General features: G+C 44.1%; 1 long non-coding RNA gene across 1 annotated transcript in view; it reads left to right on the top strand.

Moving 5' to 3' along the window:
- LOC125754210 (uncharacterized) overlaps positions 1 to 20023 on the top strand; it is a 57960-nt gene that overhangs the window by 5198 nt on the left and 32739 nt on the right. Inside the window, exon 2 of the long non-coding RNA XR_007407834.1 lies at positions 2032 to 2187. This is a non-coding gene — a long non-coding RNA (uncharacterized LOC125754210). The remainder of the gene's footprint in view (positions 1 to 2031; positions 2188 to 20023) is intronic.

Below are 20023 nucleotides of genomic sequence, written 5' to 3'. Positions count from 1 at the left end.
TAAAAAGAAACTTAATAAGCTCAGTTTCTCTTTTCTAGCCCATTTTTGTTTAATTTCATGGGAAACTGTATTCGCTGGAGAACTACAAGTATGTCTGAAGGAGTGAGATCCTTGAGGGCACTCTAAGGGAAGTGGACGCAGGAGCAGTTGAGCCATGCTCACTTTGTACTCAGGCAAACATTTTTTTATTCCAATCTGACCACACACCAACATCAAGGTTGATGAGATAATGCCTTTAGGCCTCCTAGAGTCATAAAAGATGTCAATCAAGTCCAAAGTATTAACATTGCAATATCTTTCCTGCATAATAACTGTAGGACATAAATCAGAAATCCGAAGGCATGATATTTTTTTCGTTGCTGGTGTTATTCATGAGAGCCACGCTTTTCGATTTAAATTCTGATTCTATGGTGCTACCTTTGACCTCAGAGATGAACAAACCAAAGGAACATATCATTCCTGTTCTCCTTTTCTCTCTTCATATTCTCTGATCCTCTGGGGCAACCTAGATATTTCTTCACAAGAATGTTAGTGGCCAGAAGGCAGCAAACCACAGCCTTGAGCTCAGTCATGCCTTCAAAGTCCCGACATCCCAGATGGCGAACCCCAAGTTACCATTTAGTGCTAAGAATAGCAGATAGAGGAATTATATTTGGATTCACATTTTACCTTTGGGGATGAAAAGGAAACAAGAGAAAGAGTACTACAGAACACTAATTACAACACTACTGATAAGTCATTTCAATCTCTAGGAAAATTGCGCAGCTACTATAAAAATGAATTCCATTTCTATACTTACATATGGACTTAGCTTGTGAGCAGGGCACCTACTATGTAGCAAGAAGGATACTAAGTACTTCACATATTTTGTTTCAATTCTTCCAACAACACTACTAGAAAAGTACTATGACTATAATACCTGCTGTAGAGCTAAGGCGAGGTTAAACACTTGCCCACGATCATAAAACTAGCAAGTGGTGATGACAGGAGTTGAACCCAGGCAGCCTGATTTCACAGTATATTCTCTTAAGCACTAGTGTATCTGTTAGATTTGTTATGACTTAAAAATGGGATGTGTTTGGCATATACAATATTTAGGAGTTTGGGGTATTGTTCCAGCTGGCAGATTTCTCCCTAGGGAGAACGTGCCATGCCGCCCCCAGCCAGCTATCAGCAGAGCAGATCAGTTTGATGGCGCCAGCCAACAGTAACGAGAGAGGCTGTCAAGCAATTAGCCTGATGATAATTTGGTATAATAAAACCTGCTTCAAATCATAATTTAAACAGACAATGTGGAGAACATTCTTCCTCTCACTTTCCCTGTCCTCCATCTTGTGGTAGAAAAAGGCAGTTTGGATCACAGTGGGGCTCGTGAACCCACATGCCTTGAAAAGAAACGTGACAGGAGACATAGAAGAGTGGGCAGTCAGCACAGTATGTAGGGGTTTTCAGTCACTTGGCAAGCATTTCATGCATGCTTGCGATGACAGGCCCTGGAAAGGTCAGGAGTGCAAGACACAGTAACTCCCTGCCTTAGTTTAGTATTAGAAAGGGTCGACCATCACTCTCCCGGGAAAGACTCAGTCTGGACAATCGGCTGGAAAGGAAAAGAAAGATAACTAGCCAACCCGTACTTGAGCTACCAAGACTGGCAAACTCAGATGCCCACCAGGCCAGGCAGACAGAATAAACAATCAAAGTGGCAGGTTTAAGATCATAGGAAGCTGTGAGGCCCCACCTCACCTGACTTGGGTACACATAGCTCCAAGCCACTGCTGCCAGATCAGATGTTTTTCCAGAAGACGGAAGACCAGATTCTTAGGTAAAACATTCAGAATTTGAACACAGATTAAACAAGTGTTTGCAGGCCAAGAGGTAGTTTTCAAATTCTGCAAAGAATTTTATTAAATTCAATGAGTTGCATTTTAAAAATAAATTTGAATAGCTTTCATAGTAGATTTGGCATGTGTAGGTAGACCTTCCAAGCCTTATGTGCACCTATTTCAAATCATTTTTAAAATTTGTATTAAGGGCAGCCCCAGTGGCTCAGCGGTTTAGCACCACCTTCGGCCTGAGTTGTAACCCTGGAGACCCGGGATCGAGTCCCACTTCGGGCTCCCTGCATGGAGCCTGCTTCTCCCTCTGCCTGTGTCTCTGCCCTTCTCTCTCTCTCTGCGCTTCTCGTAAGTAAAATCTTTAAAAAAAATAAAATTTGTATTAAGATGTGTAGCATATACAGAGTATATAAAGTACACTAATCTTATATAAATGGTAAATATGACATTGAATATGTCCAGCATCTGCGGAAGGTTCCTTCCAGACTTTTCCAGCCTATTCCAGACTCCCCATCCCCCACTTTTGACCTCCATCATCAATAAGTTTTGCCTGTTGTGGCCTTGTTCAAATCTTAACCATGAGAAATTAATAATAGATTTAGTTGCTTCAGGTCTGAAAAAATAAAACTGGGTTTTTTTTTTTTAAGATTTTATTTATTCATAGAGATGCAGAGAGAGAGAGAGGCAGAGACACAGGCAGAGGGAGAAGCAGGCTCCACACAGAGAGCGAGACGTGGGACTTGCTAAACCGCTGCACCACCAGGGCTGCCCAAAACTGGGTTTAAATAAATAAAGGTACAACCAGTAAGAATTATGGTGAATCCAACAATAAGATGGAGCCCACAAGCTTAGCCAAGTACTTCTTTAGATTCTGATGCTTGCTATTTCCACATATCTATTATTTTCAATACCTGGTATTTCCTAGATGGATACATATGCCAAACATGTACTTGCTACTCTGTAGAGAATATCTCATATAAGGATATGAAAATCCTCTGATATACAATTAAGATAAAATTTATACCAACCATACAACTAAGGAAAACCATACTGCAGTAGGTTATGCAGCTAGATCCACACCTAAGACATGAAAAGTGTAGATTCAAAGGCAGGGCTATTACAAAGCCCAGGTATTTTTCCATCGGACTATACAACCTCTCTTAAAATTAGCAAATGGGGTATTTTCTTAAGTCTTAAATAAGACTATGATAAACTCTAATTCTTAACAAGGAGCATAATGAACCTTACTCAATTTAGACTCTGACTGGGTATTCATATTTCACATTATGAGGGTTGGTGGCGGTGGTAAGGTATTGAAAGCTGATGTTTATTACGTAGGTACTTTTTCTTTTTTCAAATAATGTCTTTGCTCAATGTGGGACTTGAACTCAAGACCCTGAAATCAAGAGTCTCATGCTCTGCCAACTGAACCAACCAGGCACCCCACAGGTACTTTTATTTTTAAAGCAATGCACCAGGAGACTTCCTGGTGGCAAGTGGATTATAAAGAAGTTGTAGGGAACTTTTATTGAAACTGTGTGCTGCATAGTAGATTCATTGTTTTTACTTAAGAGTTCTCTAAAAAGGCTTTCATTCTCCTTTTAACAAGATTGAGAAAACATGAACTGTTTATAGAGAAGAATATTATTTTATTGCATGAGCAATTAACATATATTCTCAGGAGGTGGATGGGTATCTAATGCCCTACCGTCTGCCAATACCAACCTCTTGTTGCTGCCTGTAAGGAAGACGGGCTCACTAATTGCCAAGTGATTTTAAGAGTAGAACAGTAAAGGGACCTGCAAGACCTTCTATTCACACCAATAGACTGAACTGCCAGACCCTTCCCAGGGCTCATCCTTCTGGTAGATGGGAAGAAGCTGATGGCTAGCCAACACTTTTCAGGTAGAAGGATAAACGCCACCAGGAGTTCATTTATGCCCAAGGCTTTTAGCCTGAGATATGCAAAAATTCCAAGTATATATTATTTTTTATCTCAATAGCCATGCTGAGACCAACTATTCTGTTTGAACTCTAGACTCAGGTCTATTTGACCGGGTTCTTCTCATGTTTTAGTTAGCTCAGAAACTAAACTAAAATCCGGTAAAATATCCAAATTTACCAGGGGCATCTGTTTCAAAATTTACATCTGAAATCTGAAGTCCAGGATTACGTTCCATGGGCAACCAACTGAGTCAGCCACATGACCTTTCCTCAAATCAACACCTTTTGGCTTAAGAATTTAAGCCATTTTTTTAAAATATTTTATTTATTTATTCATGAGAGATACAGAGAGAGAGAAGTAGAGACACAGACAAAGGGAGAAGCAGGCTCCATGCAGGGAGCCCGAGGTGGGAATCCATCCCCAGGACTCCGAGATCACGCCCTGGGCCAAAGGCAGGTGCTCAAATGCTGAGCCACCCTCAGGGATCTCCATTTTTAAGCCATTTTTAACTCATGATTTTACTTTTTGCTTTAGTAACAGTATTTTTAAAATTTTTCTAAAGGATTTTATTTATTTATTCATGAAAGACCCACACACACAGAGAGAGAGAGAGAGAGAAAGACAGAGAGAGAGAGAGAGGCAGAGACACAGGCAGAGGGAGAAGCAGGTTCCATGCAGGGAGCCTGACTCAGACTCGATCCCGGGACTCCAGGATCACGCCCTGGGCCAAAGGCAGGCGTAAGTAAACCACTGAGACACCCAGGGATCCCCATATTTTTAAATTTTTATTTGTAATTTAAAAAACTGATTTTGGTAAAATACACACAACAAAATTTACCATCTTGGCCATTTTTAAGTGTAGAGTTCAGTGATAGTAAAGTACATCCCACCATCCATATTCAGGACTCCTTTCATCCTACGAAACTGAATCTCTGTAGCCACAGAACAATAGCTGCCCAGGCCCCTCTCCCCCCGCCCTCCCTGGCCCTGGCAATCGCTATGCTACTTTCCAGATTTATTAAATGGACCACTCTAGGTACCTCCCATAGTGGAACAGACAGCAGTGGCCTCTCTGTGGCTGCTTGTTACGTTTAGCATAAAGTCCTCAAGGTTTATCCACATTGTACCCTATGTCAGAACTGCCATTCCCTTTAAGGCTCCAGATTCCTTGTTTTTGACTGTAAAATGTTTCAAGTGTATCTAGCAAGTTAATAAATCAACTAGATGGGGGCATAGAAACAAACCATCAGCAAGGGAGTGAGAAATTTTGTTGAAATCCTTAAAGCTGTGGCTCTTTATGGTATACCAGAATCACCCAGAAAACTCGGTAAACCACCCACTGCTAGGCCCACACCCCAGAATATCTGATACAGTACAGAAGCATCTAGAGGAGGGCCAGATAATTTACATTTCATAGGAGTCCCTGGTCCATGCCACACTTTTGAGATCGACCACTGTAACCTATCCAGGGTTAATTCTGGAGGATTCCAGTATCAGCTCTTCGCACAATGCAAGGGGAATACCCCTCCCACCTAAGGTAGCCAGGAGGCCTGCAGTTATAGAAGGGAGACACAGCAGAACAAGAGCGCGAAAGGCCAGTCCTTGCCATTCCAGGGTCTTGCGGGAATGAGCGGAACAATGGTGGCAGGTCAGAGCAAAGCTTTCAGAGAGAAGTCTAGTTTCACCTCTCTGGCCTCAGGGAGAAGAGGCCAAGCATGTGAGGTAAATGAGGGTGATATTTAGGGAGTCGGGGAATCTTGGCTCCACTGCACCCTGTGAATCTCTAGGGAAAGGCCACTGTGAGGAGGGCCTGGCCCACCTTAATTTAGGCAGATGGGAGATGCCAGCCGGGAGACGTGGAATGAGCAGGTGAGGGTGTGAGAGGATCCTGGGGCAGACCCCTGGGCCAGGCGTTGCTGAGATGGACAACTTGGCAGACAGTATCTGAAATGAATGGGAACAAATCAGAGCCTACATCTGGCGGGGGGAAGGTTCCTAGGGATCCCCAGGGGCATGGTCCAGGCCAACTCTGAACACAGTGACCAGATTCAGCAGTGACAGGGGTGACCAGGGACAGAGCCCAGACACCAGGGGACAGGGTGCTCAAGGACCCGCACTCACCTCCCAGACCTTCAGACACTATTTAGGCAAAGCAGTCGGGCCTTGGAAATAAAAATAACATCTGAGACAGGGAGCAACGTATGTCAAGAGACTGAGCATTACCCCAAGGGACTGTTCCAACAACCGAGACGAGTCCAGCTTCCAGTTGGGCCGGGATGAGGGTGTATCGTTTAGTTTCCCTGCTCGGGGCAAGGGGAGTTTGCGAGGAGACCAAATTAAGTTCAGAGTAAAGAAACAATGTGTTTTTTCCTGTATATCTAAGTTATCGTGTGACTGGGGTTGTTAGATAAAATCAGGGACACACTCTTACTGAAAAACTGTTCTGAAGTTCGAATATAACCGCACCTGCTGTATTTCCGTAAGCTCTAGTAGGGCCTGTGAGTGCACGTGCACACGTGGCGGCAGCGTACAAGGGGCGACCCCAAACCTGGAACATACCGATCACTCTCTTTTCACTCCATTCAAATGTGGATATTCACATTTGAATCGTCATGATGCCTCTGTAAGATGATTTTCAAGATTGTGAAATGAGTATTTCAGCCACACCATCAGGATACCTGAGGTGCCTCTAAGCCTCCTCCCCAGGGCCCATCGTCTCCGGCCACTGCTCGGAGCAGGGTCAGCCACGTAGCCTGTGTGGCTGACACGGCCAGGGTCAGCCTTTGGAGGTTGAGGTCACCTTCGGCCCATGACTTGAAGGCTTCTGCCTCTTCGTCTTCTTCTTTAAGATTTTGTTTATTATTTGAGAGAGGGAGAGAGAGAGAGAGAGAGCACAAGCAGGGGGCCCAGCAGAGGCAGAGGGAGAAGCAGGTCCCCCCCCCGCTGAGCAGGGAGCCCGGGCTGGGGCTCAATCCCAGGACCCCGGATCATGACCTGAGCGTAACCAACTGAGCCCCCCAGGCGCCCCCCTGACTTGAAGTCTTCTAATGACAAGACCCACCAATGTGTCAATCTGTCATAGATGGAACACCATCCTGGTAACCCGCGAAATGGCTTTTAAAAATATGAACACTCATTTTACTACCACCATGTTGCTAGTGTAAGCTTACATTGTTCCCAAAGGACTTCGGCTGTTCTCAAGCCATATCTTTGGAGCTTGGAAGTCACCCCCTAGCAAGATTCCAAGGAAGCAAGAAACAGAGAGGTATGTCTGAATGAGGAACCAGGAAAAAAGATGGGTGTGGAGGAACAATTCGTAGGAGAAGAAAAATTTGAGATAGACGGGGTCCTGAACTGGAGAGAAGCCAGGGAGTCACTAGGCGCTGGCAAGAACAGGGCTCAGGGACAAATTCCATCTCCTCCAGGAGTTGGAGCAGGCCTCTGTGGCATCAATCTGCCGTGGACGGAGCCTTCCAGGGCTAGGGGTAAGGACTTGTAAGGCGAGGACTACACCCAGCACCACTTACCAAGCTTCTACTTTGTGGGAGGGAAGTGACAGACTCTAGGTGTTCTCTTACAAAATGGTAACTGTTCCAACATTTCTAGATTAATTAGGTATCATAACCGTTTAGACATTAGAGAACATATTATGACTGGGATCAAGCAGTGGTGTATTTTGTTTTGTTTTGGGGGAAAAGGGAAAATGACAGGCTGTACTGATTTCTCAATAACCATGAAACCCTCCATCACTTCTCCCTTCTTGCTGTGTTGTTTCTCCCATTTCTGTTTTTGTTTTGTTTAAAGATTCTATATATTTATTCAGAGAGACACAGAAGGAGAGAGGCAGAGACACAGGCAGAGGGAGAAGCAGGCTCCATGCAGGGAGCCCGATGTGGGACTCGATCCAGGGACCCCAGGATCACGCCCTGGGCCAAAGGGAGACGCTCAACCGCTGAGCCCCCCAGGCATCCCTCCCGTTTCTATTTTGATTGGCATGTGGACTTGCTCCCATCAAATGAGATAGACAAGTTGGGTAGGTTAATCTACTTAAGGGAACATGAATCAACACTGTGGGGAAAATAAAAGGCACCAGTGTGTGACTGTCTTTAAAGCAAAACAAATAAAAGCATTGGCAGAACCCAAACCATGGGTCACCCAGAGGCTGAAGAACCCATGTTGTTTAGGGGTTTTGAGCAATCATAGAAAACCAGCTCCTCTGAACACCTACCTACTGGCTTAAATGTTTGGGTTTTTGTATCTGATGGACTGGAGTTCAAATCCACACTTCATAGATGTGCTCCCCTGGCCAGCCACGCTATGGGAAGTCTGGCCCTCGCCTATTACAGTAATAACAAAAGTAACACTTATTTCATAGGTTGTTAGAAGAATTAAATGTGAGGATGAAATGCTTGGAATGCCCAAAGCCAACAAGTGAAAGCTTCCTAAAATTATTTATCTATAGGTGGCAGGTGATACTCATAAAGCAGAATTGATTCCTAGAGATAATATCCTACATTTGAGCTGAATTGACCTACTTCTTCAGAGCCCGCTATGAATCTTATGAATGTGACTGCTCAGTCAGTCCAGTTCAATCACCTCCATAAATTCAATATCAAGTGCCCCCACCCTTTTATCCTCTTAATTTTAGAATGTTAATCCCAAGGAAATAATTCTAATACCACCCACATTGTCTGCATTTAGGGGACAGGACAGGGGTGTCTGTGAATTATTACACAAAAGAAAAAGCCTCTCACTATTGGATGGCTGTTCTGAAAAGGTCAAGGATAAGTCAGCCTTTTCAGAACACTTTCTTGAAAGGTCTCAAAACTAAATTTGCAACTATATGATGCCTTGTAAACTCTCATGCTTGCAAAGGGGAAAAATGCAAGACAGATGAAATACAACAAAACACGATACTGTAGGTCTTAATTTCTGAATGTGAGTTTATTTTTCTGTTTAATAGTATCTCGTACAAGGACCTGAGTTTTTGACCTCTGTCCCTGACTTTGAGACAAATTTGCAACTATATGATGCCTTGTAAACTCCCATGCTTGCAAAGGGGAAAAATGCAAGACAGATGAAATAAAACAAAACACAATACTGTAGGTCTTAATTTCTGAATGTGAGTTTATTTTTCTGTTCAATAGTATCTCGTACAAGGACCTGAGTTTTTGACCTCTGTCCCTGTCTTTGAGACAGTGATGGAAAGGGGATGAGAAATCAAGAAGCAAAGGTTGAAAGGTCCCTTAATCCAAACACCTCTGGTCTCAGTAGGGATGCTGCTCAATGTTCAGTGTTTGTGGGGCTGCAGGCCCGGGATGCACTTCCCGCAGACTGAAGCTGGTCCTCCCGCCTCACCAAGTCAGCACTGTGGTTATGAAGGTGTCAGATGTGAAACTGTGTAAACAGAGTGACACGGAGGCCATTCTTGCCTAGTGACCTGTACAAGAAAGGCCTATTCTTAGAAACTGCGACAAGCTCCTGTGCCCTTGGAAAGAAGGCAGGCCACATACTATTGCAATCTTTGAACATTTCTGTGCCTTTGGGGTGTGTTCTAAAACGTGTGTGAAAATGTAAAGAGAAGACGAGAACCATCCCCGATCTCTCAAGTTGAAAATCTGAATTTTGAATTTTACTTATATATCATGACCAAGAAGAGGCATGAAGCTAGTCTTTCATTTTGAGGAATAACCACAGGGTCACTCAAATTGACACTGATCCCATCCTTTTGGGTCTTCCGTGGGCCAAACAGACAAAGAAAGAGCCGTAGGAATGGCCTCCCCGCCAGAGGAGGGCCGAAGCACATCTCCTCTCCTTGCGCTGCAAGCTGCAAGCCTCTCTGGGTGTTACAATTGCCTGGCGAGTTTGTAAAGGAGCAGGCTCTCCCCCACCCCCAGTCTGATTTCGAAAGAGTACAGGGATTTGCATGTTAAACAGGCACCACAGCTGATTTTGAGGAAAACCTGCTACAGGATGAAGACAGGAAAACATGAAAGCTGCTGACAAGTAAGAAGGGAAAAATTGAATAAAATATGAACACACCAAATGATCAGTTCTTTTCACTTTTTTTTGTTTTTTCTTTTTTTTTTTTTTAAAGATTTTATTTATTTATTCATAGAAACACAGAGAGAGAGAGAGAGGCAGAGACACAGGCAGAGGGAGAAGCAGGCTCCATGCAGGGAGCCCGATGTGGGACTCGATCCAGGGTCTCCAGGATCACGGCCTGGGCTGCAGGCGGCACTAAACCTCTGCGCCACCGGGGCTGCCCTGGTTTGTTTTTTTCTGATCAGGTCTTTTCTTTCATTTTGTTTTTTAGTTTTTTAAGATTTATTTATTTATTTATTTGAGAGACCGAGCACAAGCAAGAGGGACAGAGGGAGAGAGAATGTGAAGCAGACTCCCTGTTGAGCACAGAGCGGGACCTGGGGCTGGATCTCAGGACTACCCTGTCTCATAACATAATTCACAGTAGCTAACATTTGTATGGCAATTTACCAGTACCCTACCGGTGAGGGAGATGTTTTGTTTTGTTTTAAAGATTTTACTTACTTATTTATTTTAAATATTTTATTTATTTATTCATGAGAGACACAGAGAGAGAGGCAGAGACACAGGCAGAGGGAGAAGCAGGCTCCCTGCATGGAGCCCAATGCAGGACTCGATCCCCAGACCCTGGGATCACAACCTGAGCCAAAGGCAGATGATCAGCCACTGAGCCACCCAGGCGCCCCTAAAGATTTTATTTATTTATTTGAGAGAGACAGAGAGAGATAGTGAGAGAGAGAATGAGTGCCGAGGAGAGGGAGAAGCAGGCTACCCGCTGAACAGGGAGCCCAACGTGGGGCTCAATTCCAGGACATGGGATCACCACCCAAGCCCAAGGCAGCTGTTTAACAGACTGAGCCACGCAGGCACCCCTAGGAAGATACTGTTGTTATGCCCATTTTACGGATGATGAAACTAAGGTAGTGGTTAAGGCCCCGCAACTAGCAAAAGATAAAACTGGGATTCCAAGTCACACCAAATGACTGAGAGAGTGGGGGCTGATCACCACCAGGCTACCCCGCTGCCGTTGGGCATATTTTTGTTTTCATTTCACAGATATTCACTGAGCACACATCATGTGCCAGGAGCCGTTCCAGGCGCTGGACATTGCTTCTCTTTCACCTTTTGCTCCTTTAAGTTATGCAGGTAAAGGATGAAAGGTTATGAGGATGTCTTACCCCTGTGCCAATATCATGGAAGGCTGTTTTAGGTGTCCAGGGTTTACAGGCCCTGCGATAGAGAACAATACAATGGCTGATTCCCAGGAGACACCTTTAAGGAAACATTCCAAGCAATCCTTTTAAAAATGCTCCTTAGAACAGTCTTCAAGAAAACAACACAGCAATCTTCCCCCCTAAACAATAAGCACATTAACCAAGCAACCATCCCCCAGGATAATTTTATGCCTCCTACCCACTAAGCAAACAACAGCACACAGGAGTCTGACAGCAGCATGAGGGGGGGTGGAAAAATTGTTTTTCTCAAATGCACTGATAAATTGTGACCGTGGACCCCTTAACGATGCAGGGCTTAGGGGCACCCACTCCCTGCATAGTCAAAAATCTGTGTATGACATTTGACTCTCCCCAAAATTAACTACTCATAGCCTACCATTGACTGGAAGCCTTACTAATAGCAGTCTATTAATATATGTTGTGTATGTGTTACTAACTATATTTTTATAATAAAGTAAGCTAGAGAAAAGAAAATATTAAGGGAATCATAAGGAAGAGAAAATACATTTATAGCACCGTACTGAGTTTACTGAAAAAAAATCCATGCATTGTGGGAAACGAACTAGGGGTGGTGAAAGGGGAGGTGGGCAGGGGGTGGGGGTGACTGGGTGACGGGCACTGAGAGGGGCACTTGATGGGATGAGCACTGGGTGTTATTCTATATGGTGGCAAATTGAACACCGATAAAAAAAAAAATCCATGCATAATAGACACGAACAGTTTGAACCCATGTCACTCAAGGGTCAACCGCGTGAAGGAAGCAGCCAGGCAGCTAATGAAGAGAGGGTGGGCCTCTAGCCCGGCGAGACAGTTGAACAAACATTTTACTAACACAGGCCACAGCACAAAGAGGCTGGTCCTTAGTAAAATTAAGGACTAATGAGGGTCTTCAATGGATGGCATTTAACAGTTCTTTCTGGAAACTGTTTATCCCTCACTCCCAAGAAGGGTGGGACTTTGTGCTATGGCTATACAAGGTGTGACTTTTTTTAAAAATCGGGACTGACAGAGTAAATGAATATTCCTTGAGGATAGATAGACGCGCACATGCTTGTTCCACTCTACTACGTCTTCACGTAGCATGAATAAGTTCAATGGCATTGAGCAAACCATCTTTCCTTCTGGTTTGTTTCCTGGGGGCACCGTCCAGAAATGATACATAGAGTGAACCTGGCAACGTGGCAGGGTGCGTGTGTGACTCGCTCAAACCTGCTGACAAAACGAGCTCCCGATGGCACGGCGTGTGGTGGCCGCTCTGGTCACTGGGTCACGGACATTCCCGGGGCTGCGGCGGACGAGCGCGGCCCTGGACCACCCCTCCCCTGCCCTGCAGTAGCCACAGCTCTCCACGAGCTTTCGGAAAGGATTCCACGGCTCTACAGCAATAATGAGAAACAGGCCTCACAGAAGTGCAGGAGCAGGAGCCACTGGTGGGATGAACCTTCCCAGCAGGCTTCTCTGGATCCTACAGTCCTGAAAGCTCTGAAGCAGGGGTCTTCGCGCTTGCTCTTCAGCTCCCTGCCACGCACAAGGCTCTGGCCTGCCTCAGGCCTCTCCTGATTTGCCTTCCTGGTTCTCCTCCTGCTTCTATCTGAATGACCCCATCCACTCTGTGTGGCTTTCTTTCACCTGTTAGTGCCGACCTCCTTGGGGTCTCTCTTTATCACCTCAACTTATGGCTCAAACCAGGGGTTCTCAAACTTGACGGCACAATAGCATAAAAGCAGCTTTAAAAATGTCCAATGCCAGGCTACACCCTACACCAACTGAATTAGGACTCGGGGTGGGACCCAGGCGTTGGCTTGTTTGTGTTTAAATCGGGGAGCCACGTTTGACAAGGAGCAGCGTTAAGCCATTTTGACTCAAGGATGCAGGATTCAAAACGTGTGGTTCACATTCTAAATCGGAATCACCCAAACCTGTCTGTTCCAGCCGATGCACCCACGTTTGGAGCCCAGGGGAAGGCCGCTGCAACCTCTGAGTGGCTTCAGAACTCGGATTCCACATCCTTTACACAGGCTCAGACAGATATTTGAGTGCCATTCCTTAGTGGTCGGGCACGGAGTGGTGACTCCTGCCTGGAATACTTTGTTCAAAGGAAAGCCGTGTTATCCCCGGAATGAAACCAGGGCTTCCATCATCAAACCTCCTCTGCTGGGAAGCACTATGGCATTCCTTTGCATGCAGGCTAGCGTCCAATGCATAGCCAGTGAGCATATGTAATCCGCTGAGTAAAAATAGTGGTTATCATTATGGGCTACAGGAAAAAAAAAAAAAAAAAAGAAAAACCTCCCTTTTCTCATTACAGTAAGGGAGTCCTGTTGCATACCTCACAGGAAACCTAATAACATCTTATGTGAATTTTCCATGGGAAGGAACAACTGATTAGGAAACCAAATACGAGACTCCTAGACAGTGACATTCAAACCTAGAACTCCAGGGAAGCCAAAAACTCCTCTGAGTATGGTCCCAGTAGGATTGAAATATCTCCTCAAAGCATACTGAGCACATTCCCATGATGCCAGGCCTCTCGGAAAAGTTCCTGGGGGTCGAAGGCCACCGCAGTTGCCTCCTTCCCTTCCTCTCCACCACTTGCTCAAGTGGAAAAAATGTTTACAGGGTAAGTTACCACAGTTCTCAATTATACCGATTCCCCCTCTGGGGAAGTCTGAGCCTGGGTCCCCAGCTGGGATGCAAATCGAACTTCAGCCTCAGGTTCTTACTCACATCCCTGCTACTCACCAGTGTTTTGCTCAAATTCTGAACCACCAAGAGCAGAAGAGGAGAAGGACGAATGAAGTAATGGTTAGGGGCAACTGACCAGGGGGCAGGTTGGGGTGGGGGGTTCAGGGACCACAAGAGGGTCAACGCAAGCCTTCTGGGAGCATGTGGAAGTGGGAGGTATAAAACGAGATGTGAAGAGCTTCCAATACAGAAGCCAAAAGGGTGCCACTGCCCGCCATCCCAGCCACCACCATGGCCTCATGGTCTCCAGAGGGCGCAGGTACAACACACCCCTCCGTGTGCCTCCTCAGAGGACTCAGTATGGAGGCCAGAGTGGAGCCCCCTTGTTATATCTTAAGAGGCAATTCTTGGAACTTACACAAATCTTTCTCATTTGGCTTCTGTGTCCAGGAGAGGTGAAGGAAGCCACATGTGTTGCACACAGAGGTGAGTACCTGGAGCTTCAAGAGCAATTGTGCAATTGTCTCTAAAAAGATCATTGCTCCTTTTCTAACTGTCCTCAACTCCCACTACCCGCCCACTTAAGAGTTATCTTTGGACATCAGAACTTTCCAAAGGCTGCACACTGTGGAATCTAAAGAACATTGCATTTCTCAATTGCTCAGCCTGTGCCACATGTGCCTATGTAAGTAACCTAAGCATTTGAATCAATGGAACAAAGATGCCCCAGAAGATGAAAGTCACTTTCTAGAAAGTCCGGTCTGCAGCCTGAAGGTCCTCTTCCTGCAGCTCAGCCTCTCACCAATGAGCTACAACTTGTTTCAGAATCAGAACTCTTTCTATTTAAGTTCTCCAGGAAAGACCATCTTTTTTTTTTTTTTTTTAAGATTTATTTATTTAATTATTTATTTATTTATGACAGAGAGAGAGAGAGAGAGAGAGAGAGAGGCAGAGACACAGGAGGAGGGAGAAGCAGGCTCCATGCAGGGAGCCCGACGCAGGACTCAATCCCGGGACTCCAGGATCGCGCCCTGGGCCAAAGACAGGCGCTAAACCGCTGAGCCATCCAGGGATCCCCAAAGACGGTCTTAAAAAACAAAAAGAAAAAAAAATCCCATTCTGAACCCTGGCCAAGTTGATACTACTCCTTTAAAACTACATCTCCTTTAAGCAAAATGGTTATTATCAGAAACTTTAAAACCATGTGTTCTCATTTGTACAAATAAATCAAATCGGTGCATATTTAATGACAATCAAAAGAGAAGGCAACCAGGTAGATTTTCATGAGCTGAGACTGTACAATACATACTCCTCACGGAATAGTGGTTTAATATTTTACCACAGTGAAGTGTTTTCAAATACACTGTCTTATTTCTTCCTTACAGCAACTGAGTAGGGAAGATATTATCAACTGGTTTACATTTTAAGATGAAACTTAGTCTCAGGGAGATTGATTTGTGCCTGTGATACCATGGTCAGAACACAACAGAGATGAGATTGGAATCCAAATGACAGGGACTCCCCTTTGGCATGCTGAAGCTTAGGATTTCATAGCTGAGAACTGGCAACTTGGTGTTGGCATAATCTGGTTTAGAGGTTGTCAATTTGTAAGGAAAAAATAGATGCTTTTTATGTTCCAGAAAAGTTCAACCACCCTTCAAACTTTGTTGCTTTGAATAGAGGGAGATCTATTCAAATTTACTCTTTTTTTTTTTTTAAGATTTTATTTATTTATTCATGAGAGACAGAGAGAGAAAGAGAGAGAGAGAGGCAGAGACACAGGCAGAGAGAGAAGTAGGCCCCTTGCAGAGAGCCCGATGTGGGACTCGATCCCGGGACTCCGGGATTACGCCCCAAGCCAAAGGCAGATGTTCAACCTCTGAGCCACCCAGGCGTCCCTCAATTTACCCTTTAAAGCTCTTAATAAATTCTTTCTTTAAACTGCTTTAAAATAGCTGAAAAGGAAAAAAAAAAAAAAATAGCTGAAAAGGGACTTCAAGTGGTTAATCAGAATAAGTTGCTTTAAGAATATAGATGCTTTAAATATATATATATATAGATGCTTTTTAAGGGAATAGACTCAGGCAGGTAGTGTGGTATAGAGGGGAGATGGCAAAATAGTGTGAAGGAGGTAGGGAATGGATGAGTTAAAAACAGAACTGATCTGCAAAATCCTTTTTTTAAATTAATAGTTAATAGCATTAATTTTGTATCCTTTAAAAGGGACTCAAAATGTATTTTGTTCATTACCAGATTCTTCTTTTGAGATCGCTGACTTGCAAATCTTAAGTGAACTATAGTCTCACAACTCAATCTAGAACACAGAAATCTGACACTGAAGTAGCAAATGTGTGAGCCACACATCCCATTCCATTCCAATAATGTCATCCCACCTGTTTATAAAAAGAACTGTTCTGCTAACCCTCAGATATGTGGGATGGGTTTTTAAGGGGGAGTGCGGGCCAAAGGGTTGTACTTAATTTCATCACCATTTTTGCTAGAGGTAGGTAACAACTATAAAGGAACAAATAGTTTTATTTCCAGAGGCTAATGAAGAGCCTCATGTCAGCTGGATGCACAAAGCAGTGACATGCATTTGCTCTGAACCCCCACAGGAAGTTCAAGGTCAGTGGGAATCATTTCATTTAGCAGTTTTTCCTGGACAAGTTAAAAATCAATTGATGGGATTTTTCTAGTGTTTGGTTTTTGTCTGGTTTTGTTGTTGTTGTTGTTTTTAAGCATCACAAATATTTCTAAATGGAGGAGGCAGTGAGGAGAAAGCATTAGTTCGCTACCTGAGGTGCCAAGAGACCCCAAGGCCTATGTTCTCAGAGACCAAGCTTCTCACTTAGGCTATCAGCATTCAGCCTTGGGCAAGTCACTATACATCTGTGGATGCGGTTCCTTCATTTCTTCCCCCAGGCAGAGCCACGGACGGAAAGTGACAACCTAGATTCTCATTTTATCCCCACTAATCATGGCAGTTCACATATTTTAGGCAGATGCTTACTGTTCTTCACTAATTCGACCCTCCTTTCTCCTTAGTCTCTCTTTTTCCAGTAAAATGTGATCAATTCCTATTTCTCACATACATATCGTCAGTCAAATGAAAAAAGAAATCCTCTCCAATACTATCAACTCATAGAATGAATGGGAAGGGGAAATGCTCTATCAAATTTGCAGAAATGCTGGGAAAGTTTAGAAGTAAGATTTCATTCTAAAAAGGGGCTCTGGGCACCTGGGTAGCCCAGTTGGTTGAGCACCTCCTTTGGCTCAGGTCATGATCCCAGGGTCCTGAAATCAAGTCCCGTATTGGGCTCCCTGCTCAACAGGGAGTCTGCTTCTCCTTGTCCCTCTCCCTTTGCCCCTCCCCCTGCTCGTGTATGCTCTCTCTCTCTCTTTCTCTCTCTCAAATAAATAAATAAAATATTTTTTAAAAAATGGAAAGGAGGGGCAGCCCTGGTGGCGCAGAGGTTTGGCGCTGCCTGCGGCCCAGGGTGTGATTCTGGGGACTCGGGATCGAGTCCCACATCAGGCTTCCTGCATGGAGCCTGCTTCTCCCTCTGCCTGTGTCTCTGCCTCTCTCTCACTCTCTCTGAATGAATAAATAAGTAAACCTTAAAAAAAAAAAAATGGAAAGGGGCTCCCTTTTCCCAACCCTCTGCTTACTGTTCTGAACAAGCATACTGCCTCCTATGCCCAGAAAGCCCATTTCCTCACCATAGTCCTCCCATTAACTGGGACCTCCAATCGTATGCTTTGTTCTAGAGATTAGACTTCTCACAAGAGGTAATTTACTTAATACATATGCATTATATTTTCAGGAAAGTCCATCACCATGCTATATATATGTACTTCTCATTTAATTCTCACAGTCCTCAGAGAGATTGAATGATTTGCCCAGGGTCACAGAGCCAATCAAATAAAAAAGTCATCAGACTTCATATCCAGGCAAACTTGCATCACCACCTCATGCATCCTCTCTCCTAGAAAGAATGAAATCTGACTCTCATGCTGCCTTCATGTAGGTTAGGTGAGCCTTGCAAACAAGGACAAAACACCATGAAATATACCCCTAAACCTCTCTTAGCTACACAGGCCAACAAGCCATTGATTCCAAGTTTAGGAATAGGATGGTCCTGGGCAAAAAAAAATCTCACCTTGATGCAGAAGGTTGGGAGATTGGATTTGCCAAGAATGGGGGTTGCATGTGCAAAATCGGGATTAAAGATCCATTGGGCACAATACCATTCTGATTATCCAATTCAAGATGGAAATCGAAGTCCCAGCTCAGGGCAAGAACATGAGTTTAGATGAATACCCAGCAATGAACCCCAACAGTCTATTCTGAAGTGGAATTGTCGCCTCTTATTTTTTTTAACTTAAATTTTAGGTTACTTGCAAACAGCTGTGAATATTCCCTGTATTAAAAGCACCTGACATCACCTTTGAGACTGTTAAACTTGAAGACCTTTTCCTTTGTTTCCATTTTAACAGTCGCTTGGTTCTAAGACTTGTATTTTATACATCTCTGCCAGATAAAGTCACTATTGATTTTAGAGAGGGTTTGGAGTATTGACTCTTATTTGTGTACATGTTTGCTTTCCTAATTTATATCCTTTGTACTGTCCTTGCACTCCACAAACATTTTCCTTCTTCAATTTTCCCCTAGCTTGAAGGTGTTTATTTTCCTTTTGGAAGGTCTTTTCTTTGGCCCACTCCTTCTTTTATCATTCTTCTCCATTTATCTATCACTGACTGTAGACCTTCCCTCTTTGTATACCCAGCACCCAATACATTCTCTGTTCCTGCAGCACGCACACTATCCCTTCACTGCTTGTTCCTGGAGGACTAAACTCTGCCCTCTTCATTGGTCAACAGATCTTGTACGGTCTTTGACCCACAGCTTACTTGAGACTTTGCACTTCTCTTGTCACTGTAGCCTTTAAAGAAGGTGTTTCTACTTTTGATTGTTTTGGGTCGCTGGGTAAGACCTCAAAACTTATACAAACACCACTTCTCTGCTCTACATTCTTGGCATTTCTACGATGGATGTGAGGTGTTGCCCTCACCTACCCAAAACTGACCTTAAGGGAAAAAAGAGGCACGTATAGCTAGAGCTGCTTATATGTAAATTCTCACTAGACAAAGGATTTCTCTAGAAAACAGACCCTCCAATTATGCTTCCAAGAAGCCACCTTGAACTTTTTTAAAAGTACAGAGATCACTTGGGAAAAGAAGGAGAATTAAAGAATGAAATATGCTAGTCATTCTATCATAAAGAAGCAGATAGAAATGAAATCTCAGGACATGACAGGTGCCTACATAGAAAGTCAAGACTTCTCAAGAAAATGACAGCTCTACTCAATACTAAACCAGATTAATCCAGAGCAAAGAGGCTTGCTTCTACCCAGGTCTCTGAAAGGTCGGGGAGAAATGTCCATCCAAGTCTACCAAGGCATGTTTATAATCCCCATCTCTCAATATGTGTGAGAAGTAAAGACAGCCTCCTTTTCCTCAAACTCTGAGAGTTCAATTATAAAAAATCTATGCATAATAGATGAGATAAGACATATTCAAAAGGCATCTTAGAGACAAAATGTTTCCCACACCAGAAGCAGGGAATGCAAGGACTCTTCAGTAACCTTATCGATCACATTAGCATATCTAAAGAAAGAACATGTCAATCAGAAAGGGGATTTGGTATGGAGACACAGGGAAAAAAATGAGACTGGGGAGCAGAGTTTAGGCAGCATGTCTCCCTGCCTGCCAGAGGGGAAAGAGTCCCCACTCACCAAAGTGAGCATCTGGGCCACCTGGCAGACATGTCCCTGGTGGAAACTGGGCCATCTGGCCACCAGAGCACATGCCAGCATATGCTGAGGCCTCAGACCCATTCCCTTCACTCTGAAGATCGCCACGCAACAACCTGACCTCATGGTCACACCTCTTAATGAGTTTTCCTGTCAGATAAGGTATACTGATTCTTGAACCACTTGGTATACTTGTTCCACATAGAGTTCTCTTTTTCAAAACGAGTTAATACATTGACATTATGGTATATATCCTTCAATTTCTTGTGGGTTTGGATAATGTAAATTAACATTCCTAAATTTGATAAACACCTGGGCACTGTCATGACTAGTCAGTTCTGTACCTTTAAGGCTGGTGACCAGCTCCTTAATGATAGCAGATGATATTCATCAAGGGAATAAATGGTGGGGTGTGATGGTAGGGGGGGCTTCCTGAAAACCAGGCAATCAGCATTTTTGGCAATA

The sequence above is a fragment of the Canis lupus genome, chromosome 32, assembly GCF_003254725.2.
Source record: "Canis lupus dingo isolate Sandy chromosome 32, ASM325472v2, whole genome shotgun sequence".
Lineage (NCBI taxonomy): Eukaryota > Metazoa > Chordata > Mammalia > Carnivora > Canidae > Canis > Canis lupus.
The sequence above is the reverse complement of the archived record's forward strand: the minus strand, read 5'-3'. Positions and strand labels throughout refer to the sequence as shown.